General features: G+C 35.3%; 1 protein-coding gene across 25 annotated transcripts in view; it reads right to left on the reverse strand.

The window, feature by feature from the left end:
* Nucleotides 1-2,891, reverse strand: part of LOC108041199 (twitchin) — a 63,865-nt gene extending 60,974 nt beyond the window's left edge. For all 25 annotated transcript variants that reach the window (XM_044460715.1, XM_044460713.1, XM_044460707.1 and 22 more), the window contains exon 1: nucleotides 2,776-2,891. The gene's annotated coding sequence lies outside the window, so the exon portion shown is untranslated. The remainder of the gene's footprint in view (nucleotides 1-2,775) is intronic.
* Nucleotides 2,892-8,084: the final 5,193 nt, after the last annotated feature.

An 8,084-nucleotide genomic window follows, 5' to 3' on the forward strand; every position in this document is an offset into this window, starting at 1 on the left:
TTTGACAAAACTAAAAGCGTAATTTTGATATAGTAAATAATTACTATATCTCAAAGGAATATTTTGATAAAAGGAAAAACAGCAACTAAAAATTAATTTTTTTTTTAATTTTTAATATAGATGTCCGATTTTAATTTAATTAAAACCGTAATTCCATAGTATTTAAATATTACCAAATCAAAAGAACAAACAAAATATTAAAAACAACAACATAACAAAGTTATACTTCTTAAAATTTTATTTTCCGATTGTTCCCATGATATAGTCGCCGATCACTTTTTGATCTGACAACTAGAAAGATTCCGCTCGTGAACTAGTTTCTTGATCTGAGTATTAGTATTTAATCTATGAATACCAGGCTTTAGGGTTGGGTATTCTGCATTTGTCAAAGATTGTAATGACTCGAGACACATAACCAAAAAATTATACTTACAAAAACCATACGTATACTCGATTGGTTGCTAATTGCTCGACACCGTGCTGTTATACCCTTACAGAGGGTATTATAATTTCAGTTAAAAGTTTGCAACGCAGTGAAGGAGACATATCCGACCATATAAAGTATATATATTTTTGATCAGCATCACCAGAAGAGTCGATCTAGCCATGTCCGTCTATCCGTCCGTTAAGCTATATGCTTGGAACTTTCCCAAAAGTTGCTTTTCTATTGCAGGTAGTATATAATTCGGAACGAGCCGGATCGGGCGACTATATCATATAGCTCCCATAGAAACAATCGGAAAAAAATTTTAAAAAGTATTACCTTGTGGTTTTTAATTTTTTTTTGTTCTTTGGGATTTGGTTATAATTAAACACTATAGAAATACGGGCTTAATTAAATTAAAATCTGACATCTATATAATACAGCTCCCATAGAAGAATAGAAAAATTAAAAGAAATAAAAAAATTGTATTTTGCTGTTCTTCTATTTATCAATTATCCTTTGAGATAATTATTTACTATATCAGAAACTTTTAGTTTTGTCGAAATCGGACAACAATATCATATAGCTGCCTTAGAAACCATAGCAAAATGCAGGGTGAAATCGACAAAGCTTCATTGTTTTTAGTAATATAGGCATAGAAATCGAAATGTAGTCGTTTTTAATAACTGCTAGGGTATATTAACTTCGGCTTGCCGAAGTTTGCTTCCTTTCTTGTTAATGTATCCCTTTATTCTGTAGCAAAACGGAGGATTGAGTTCAAAAGCCTAAACTTTAAAATAAAACAACTAATTTAATTTTTGCTATTCTAAGCATTATTTTTTATTAATATTCGGTGACGCACATTGATTGTCGTGGGTGAAGTCTGGAAAAGCATGTAAATAAATAGGATTTATTGAATGATAAAAAACGCAAAGCCTTCATATATGTTTGAAACTATTTTTTAAGAAGTAAGTTCTTCTAGGCCCTTATGTCAAACCCAGCAATTTTATGTTGCGATATTAAGAGAAATATCGCAGGCCGCGAAGAATTTTCTTTACGTAAATTCTTAAGAAATTCTGAATTCTTTCCCGATTTTTTAGGTATAGACTAGATAATTTACAAAGTAAGTTTACTTGGTTTAACACCTGGATACTTCGAGTTAAATCGTTGGTAGTGTTGTTAGTGATATATTTATGCATTTAATATTCCTCCTCATGTATTTCAGTTTAATTTAGATGTGTTCGGCTTATTTGCATAACATTCAAGGTATATTATAAAAATTAATTTCTCAAGAGTGTAACTAAAAACTTTAGCCGAATCGCAATGAAACGGAATGACACACATGTATTTATGTATTTTAAGTTGCACACGTCCCACCACGTTTTGGAAAACGGAAATTCGATCGCCTTTCCCTCATTGAGCATAAATGTTGTTAATGGAAAACTTTTTACTGAATAAACGAAAATTCATGTATTGCATGTTTATTTTTAGTCGTTCGCAGTCACCGGCTGTGAAATAAACCTGTACATACAAATACAGATTCTTTATTTATTCAAATTTAGATACATGGCTATATATAAATATGTAGATTTATACAAAACGAAAAGCTATGAGAGATGCAGGAAGAGATCTGTTTTAAATTGTTTTATGTTTATACTTTGCACTTTATAAAAATGCACACAATCTAAATTAATTTCTATAAAATCACGTTTAAAAAATTTATTTTAACCACAAAGAGCAAAATGAACAACAGTATTTAAACGAACACATTCACTATATACTTTTTCTTATTTTTCATCACAGTTTTTGAAATTTTTCATAGTCTATTTTTATAAACAACAACGTGTTACACAACGCCATGAATAGATCCAAGACTTCTATATATATGAGACGCATTCACTTTCTGTACGCATGTGTTGAAATCATAAACTCACTTATCCTTCCTTTTGTTGATTTAAGGGATAACAAGGAATAATTAGTTCTTATCTGTTTTAATTTTAGTTGCACTTCACTTGAAAAAGAAATTTAAGTTTCAGACACAGCAGTGACCAAATACACATAAGTTGAAAAATTTAAAACCGTTTATCCGCATCTGTATCCATTCGAGGTGCATATGTACATATATGCATATAAATGAGCAATCGCCCTTAAAATAACTATGTGTTTTCCCGACGCGAATATAAATAACTATATAGAATAGAAACAAACTTTATTACAATTGTTAACTTTATGAAAAAATTGATTATACTTCATAGGTTGTATCACAAATGCATTAGTTATCTATTTATTTTACACATGTCTCATAGATAGACTACTTAAGACCCCTGGTCGAGGTTGGTATTGGTACGTACAACTAGACTACAGGTAACACAGAACGGGCGCAGCACGAAATAATATTTTCTGCGAAAACGAAGCGAACTCCACGAGCTTTTGTCTATTACTGGCAGGTCCGAGGAAACAGCACTCTTGATCAGCAAGACGTCTGCGCTGCTACAAAAAGCCAACTGGCAGTGGCTCGCACTGCGCAGGCGTTATTTGTTTTGAACAACAACAAAGATCATCTATAAGTCCATATACCTCCAAGCGTACATATATACCCACTCCTAGGGAGATCGTGCGGGCATTTTTGTCGTATGATTGATTCCTGTACGATTTATTCCAAGATGCCCATTGCAAAAGTAAAATATTTATTTTTACGATAATAGTTATTTCTTGTACGAAGATCATTTTTATACCCGTTACTCGTAGAGTAAAAGGGTATATTGTATTCGTGCAAAAGTATGTAACAGCTAGAAGGAAGCGTTTCCGACCCTATAAAGTATATATATTCTTGATCAGGATCACTAGCCGAGTCGATTTAGCATGTCCGTCTGTCCGTCTGTCTGTCTGTCTGTCTGTCCGTATGAACGCTGAGATCTCGGAAACTATAAAAGCTAGAAGATTGGCATTTTCAATGTAGATTTTAGAAGTTCCTACGCAGCGCAAGTTTGTTTCAAAATGGTGCCACGCCCCCTTTAACGCCCACAATCGCTTATATACGATTTTAAAAATTTAAATATTTCGGAAAAGTAAAAATGCAGTTTTATTGTGTTTATCAATACCTATCGAAATGTAGAAGAAATTTTTCAAATCGGACCATTCGTTAAAAAGTTATGCGTGATCAAAGTTTCTATCTCCATCTCCCTCGCACTCCCTTTAGCTGAGTAACGGGTATCTGATAGTCGGGGCACCAGACTATAGCGTTCTCTCTTGTTTTATATGTAGCTTTCGCATTATTGTATAAATAAATTTGTTGCCCAAATATTGGAAGCTGGACCAGTTTCTCGGAAAATAATTGTATTTTTACTTGGTTTTCCAACAAATATTGCAACAAAATTGTAGATCTTAAAGCCTAGTAATCAGATCGACGAAATCTGTTCGTCAGCTATGAGAGAGAGCGAGCTGGCGAACACTTTTCGTCAGGCCCTTTTTTCACCCCGATACTCAGATCGTCAGAAAAAAACAGAAAATTGCAAAGCGTTGCCAGTCTGCTGAAATGAACTTTGGGTAAACGTTCGTCAGGCCCTAGCGAAAAGATTAAAATATTTAATCTTTTGGGGTGTCTGTTCTTAGAGCACAGTGTTTCTTAGGTCAAAAACAAGAAAGGAAAGCTAACTTCGGACGGAGCCGAAGTTGATATACCCTTGCAGAATATTCTGTAAATTATATTCTTCAAAATTATTAATTTGATGCATTCTTAATACTCATAAAAAGTCCCAATTTCCTAATTTTAAAAACACCAAAGTTATGGCACTTCCGATCAATCAGTTATATGGCGGCTATAGGATATAGTCGTCCGATCCTTATGAAATTCGGTAGGTCAGATTAATTGGCCAAAAATAAAGCTCATAGAAAATCCCTTCTTCCTAACTTTAACAAGAGAAAACGCTATAGTCGAGTGCCTCGACTATTAGATACCCGTTACTCAGCTAAACAACTTAATATAAATATGCCTTCTTGTACAAGAAGGTTGTTGTTGCAATTGCAACTGAGTACAATGTAAATACATACATATGTATATGCTTACATAAATACACACATACGCCATTGTTTGACTCAGACCTCCAATTTGGCTAACTTGATTTGATTTGCATAGTTCTTGGGATATACATAGTTCGGTATTGACAAATGAAAACAAATGAAATTAGCGTTGACTCTGTTGAGCACCTTGGTCAGCTGTTCCAAACTCATCCGTTAGATGGCGCCATGAAAGGCGGAAATGTAGGCGCTAGCCAGGCTTAAGCGTTTAATGGATTTTTGGGCGTTAGAGTGGGCGTGGCAAACTTTTATTAGGCCAATCGATATTTATTGACGAAACAAATACATATCAATTAAAATTTTCATAATATCATCAAAACTGTGGCCACAGCTTGTGGCTTGTGGGCGTCAGAGGGGGCGTGGCACCATTTTGAAACAAACTTGCGCTGCGTAGGAACTCCTCAAATCTACATGCAAAATGCCAATCTTCTAGCTGTTATAGTTTCCGAGATCTCAGCGTTCATACGGACGGACAGACGGACGGACAGACAAACATGGCTAGATCGACTCTCGTGGTGATGCTGATCAAGAATAAATATACTTTATAGGGTCGGAAATGTCTCCTTCACTGCGTTGCAAACTTTTGACTGAAATTATAATACCCTTTGCAAGGGTATAAAAATGGACGGAAAAACACAACAAAACAACATAAAAATCTCCTGCAAGAAATAAGGGCAGCCATGAGCAGCTAAATTACCAAAAAATTAAAACAAGAACAAATATTAAGACTAGTACTCAGATCGACAAACGAGCATGCTATCGTTAAAACTTTAATCTTTCCAGTGTGACCAAAATTTCGAGAGTTCATCAGTATTAAGCGTGCTACGGTCGTACTGTCAGTCAGCTGGGTTTGTTGACAAGCAGTTCAATTCAAATATCGTATTTGCGGGAAAGAGCCTTTAAAAAAAATTATCAAATACCTTAGCAAGCCAAGTCTCCCGCTGTACAAAGAAATTAAAAAACAATACAATTGAAATTTAACAGTTGTTTTTTTTAATTTACTAATAATTATTTGCTAATTTAAAGTTCATAGCTTTATATGGGTTCCGGGTCACCGGGATATCGTAGGCAACTGTATAGCAGACGAGCTAGCCAGGCAAGGCACCACCATACCCCTCCTTCCAGGAAAGGAGAATGTCGGCATGCCGATGGCTACTTGCAAGCTAATTATTAAAAACCATTTCAGCAAATTAGCCAACACTTATTGGCAAAACACACCGCAATGCCGAATCTCTCACCAGACATGGCCTGTAATAAACAATAAGAAAACATCAGAACTACTCAATTTCAGCCGCACTGAGTGCGGCATGCTAATTCGAGTACTCACAGGCCACTGGCTCGTTGGCGCACACGCCGGCAGGCTAAAAGCCCCAAAAAACGATTTTTGTAGAAGCTGCAGGGATGAGGAAGAAGAGGAAACGGTGGAACACCTACTCTGTTCATGCCCAGCCCTATGCAGGCTTAGACTGAAACACTTAGGATATCCTTTCATAAATGACCTGACCGAAATATCGCAGACTAACCTGAAGAGTCTAAGCTCTTTTATTAAATCCTCCGGATGGGGGACCTGCTGATCGACCAACCTACAGGCTGACTCTTAACGGATAGGGGACCCAAAAATAGAGATCATACGGTATCACAATGGACCCACAGAGGTCTAGGTGTACCAGGCTACAGCCTGGCAGCCGTCCTAACCTAACCTAACCTAAAGTTCATAGCTGCACTTTTATTCTGTTTTTTCGTACATTTTTGACCTATAAAACATTTTGTTCTGACAAGAGGCGCCCTGGAGAGTATAAATGTTATATCCTCACATGTAAACTCCTGCAATCGACTTTTGCGAGTTTTTTGAGTTTTTCCCTCCATTTCTTATAATGTTTAGTGAGAAGCGCATAAATTAAATTTTTTAATCTTTTCGCTAGGGATCACCCAAAGTTAATTTCCGCAGACTTGCAACGCTATGCAATTTTCTGGTATATTTTTCGTCGATCTGAGGACCAAGATAAAAAAAATGTTGACGAAAAGTGAATGCCAGCTGTTTGCCTCTCGCTCTCTCTCATGACTGGCGTACAGTTTTTGTCGATCTGAGTACTAGGCTTAAATTACAAAAAAATAACTGTTAAATTTAAATTGTATTGTTTTTAATTTCTTTGCACAGCGGCAGACTTGTCTTGCAAAGGTAGTTGATAATATCTTTTAAAGGCTCTTTCCCGCAAATACGATATTTGAATTGTAACTGCTTGTCAACAAACCCAGCTGATTGACAGTACGACCGTAGCACGCTTAATTCTAATGAACTCTCGAAAACGCAGTCACACTGGAAAGATTAAAGTATTTACGCAAACTCCTTTGTCGATCTGAGTACTAGGCTTTAAACTGCTTGTTAACAAGCCCAGGTGATTGACAGTACGAACGCAGCACGCACAATACTGCTGAACTCTTAAAAAAGCTGTCACTCTGTGACCAACTTCCAGCTATAGGATATAGTCGGCCGATCCTTAAGAAAAACTTTCCCAAAAGTTGTCTTTCTATTGCAGGTAGTATATAAGTCGGAACGAGCCGGATCGGCCGAATATATTCTATAGCTGCCATATAACTGAACGATTAGAAATGCCATAACTTTGGTGTTTTTAAAGTTAGGAAGTTGTGATTTTTTATGCGTATTAAAAATGCATCATATGAATAATTATGAAGTATATAAGTAGGAACGGCCGGGATCGGCCGACTATATCATATAGCTGCCATATAACTGAACTATCGGAAATGCCATAACTTTGGTGTTTGTAAATTTAGGAAGTTTGAATTTTCTATGGGTTTTATATTTGGTCAATTAATCCGACCTACCAAATTTCATAAAGATCGGTCGACTATATTCTATAGCTGCCATCTAATTGAACGATTGGAAATGCCATAATTAGCGTGCTTTTAAAGTTAGAAATTTGGGATTTTTTATGAGTATTAAGAATGCATCATATGAATAATTTTATAGAATAATATTTACAGAATATTCTGCAAGGGTATCAACTTCGGCTCCGCCCGAAGTTAGCTTTCCTTTCCTGTTTAATATCAGATTTTCTGGATGTAAATATATTTGACTTCTTCAATCGGCGATGTAAATTATTTATTGTTTTATTGTTGTTTTTAATTTGCATATTTATTTTGCTAAGGATACCACCCAAGTCACGTTTAGGACGAATTATATTAAAGTAGCTATAAGCCCTCTGCCAATATCTTGATTGAGTCAAATCTGTTATAATCTCTATTCATAAACCATATTTCGAAGTGGTTGTTTTGTGTACGTTAACAACTTGTAAGAAGAGTTTTTGGAATACAATTCGCTCAGTCATTTTCACCCCTATTAAAAAATACACATTGAAACCAAAAAAAAATGTTTAATACTCAACAAGTAATATGCAAAATTTTAAATCTAATACGCTTAGGATTAAATGATTAATTTATTGCTATTGTTTTGTTAAAAGAATGTGTTTAATTGATTGGCAATATCTTTCTTAATTTGGTTTTCTGGTACCAAAACTCCGAATTGCAAGCTTTAATTTTATTACAAGTCCAATAAACACAAGTG

This window comes from Drosophila rhopaloa, unplaced genomic scaffold, assembly GCF_018152115.1.
Source record: "Drosophila rhopaloa isolate 14029-0021.01 unplaced genomic scaffold, ASM1815211v1 contig_203, whole genome shotgun sequence".
NCBI classification, from domain to species: domain Eukaryota; kingdom Metazoa; phylum Arthropoda; class Insecta; order Diptera; family Drosophilidae; genus Drosophila; species Drosophila rhopaloa.